This window comes from Zophobas morio, unplaced genomic scaffold (assembly GCF_036711695.1).
Source record: "Zophobas morio isolate AGI-343-1 ecotype UQ-CSIRO unplaced genomic scaffold, CSIRO_AGI_Zmor_V1 ptg000030l, whole genome shotgun sequence".
In the NCBI taxonomy this organism is placed as follows: Eukaryota; Metazoa; Arthropoda; class Insecta; order Coleoptera; family Tenebrionidae; genus Zophobas; species Zophobas morio.
This window is the reverse complement of record NW_026972135.1, coordinates 4,787,292-4,789,049: the sequence shown is the minus strand read 5'-3', so window position 1 is coordinate 4,789,049 and position 1,758 is coordinate 4,787,292.

Sequence of the window (1,758 nt, the reverse complement as noted above, 5' to 3'; positions counted from 1 at the left end):
TGTTTCTTTCGATTTTATCATTTCTCGTTTATTCAATTTTTCAAACTTTCAATTTTCTTTTTTGATGTAGGTAACAGTTTTCTTTTTTTCGTTTTCTTTCATTTTTCAATGTTACGATTTTATAATTTTTCATTTTTCGATTTTTCATTTGCTAAATTTTTAATTTTTCGAAATTCAAGTTTCCGTTTAGTCAATTTTTTGTTTTTTAATTTTGCAACTTTTTGTGTTTCTAGTTATCCGATTTTCTGATTTGTTTAATTTTCAAAATTTTGATTTTATACTACATTATGGATTTTACGCATTTTGGATTGTTAAGATTCTCAATTTTTAACCTTCCGACTTTTTCAAGTTCTTATTTTCCAATTTTTAGAATTTTCGAAAGTTTCATTTTATTCTTTTTCGATTTTTCAATTTCTAAATTTTTAATCTTTTGAAACTGAATTTTTCGTTTCTTCAATTTTTCAAGTTTTTGATTTTTATTTTTTATTTTCCCGATTTTTTTAATTTTCAGCTTTTCATTTTTATAATACGGTTTTTCTTTTTTCCATTTCTTTTATTTTTTTAATGTTTCTTCCGATTTTATCATTATTTGTCCATTCAGCCTTTAAAATTTTCCATTTTTCAATTCCTCGATTTTCTAATTAATAAATTTTTCAATTCTGCAGCTTTTGAATTTTCACTTATCCGATTTTCCGATTTGTTTAATTTTCAATATTTCGATTTTGCAATACATATTTCGTTTTTTCGATTTTACAATTTTTCACTTTTTAATCTTTCGATTTTTCAGTTTTTCAATTTTCCGTTTCTTCAATCTTTCGAGTTCTTGATTTTTATTTTTCATTTTTCCGATGTTTTAATTTTCATTTGTTTGTTTTTATGTCACAGTTTTTCCTTCATGTTTTCTATGTTTCTTACGATATTATCATTTTTCGTTTATTCAATTTTTCAAATTTTCTATTTTTCAGTTTCGCGATCTTCCAAATTTGGAACTTTTTGTGTTTCTATTCATCCGATTTGTTTGATTTTCAGAATTTCGATTTTACAATACAGATTTCATTTTTTCGATTTTACACGATTTCGATTTTTAAGAATCTAAATTTTTAATATTTCTATTTTTTCAAGTTTCCAATTTTTAGATTTTTCAAAGTTTTCATTGTATGCTTTTTCGTTTTTTCGTTTCTGATTTTCCTGTTTTAAAATTTTTCTATTTTTTTATTCGTAAAATTGAAAAATCTAAAAAACCAAAAATTGCAAACTCGATAAATTTCAAACCAAAAAACTGATGAAACGAAAAATTGGAAAGAAAAAAAAAACGAATCGAACTGAAAAATTATAAAATCGACAAAATCGTAAAGTTGAAAAACTGTAAAATTGAAATCTTGAGGAACTGAAAGGTCAAAGAATTGGAGAACTAAACATCGAGAAATCAAAAAATTAAAAATCGAATAATAAAAAATTTTAAATTCCAATAATTGAAAACTGTAAAGTCGTAAAATTGAAAAAAATTTAAATTATTAGAAACTGTAATTATTATTACGCATTTAAAATGAAAACGGAAAAAAATTGAGGAAACGAAAAATTGAAAAATCGAAAACCTGAAAAATTTTAAATTGAAACAGATACATTAAAAAACCTAAAAGTTGAAAAATCGAAAAATTGAAAAATTTGAAGAAAATAAAAAACCGAAACAAAAAATTGCAAATCGAAAAAATTAAGAAATGATACACAGAATAATCGAAAAGTTGCAAATTGAAGGAC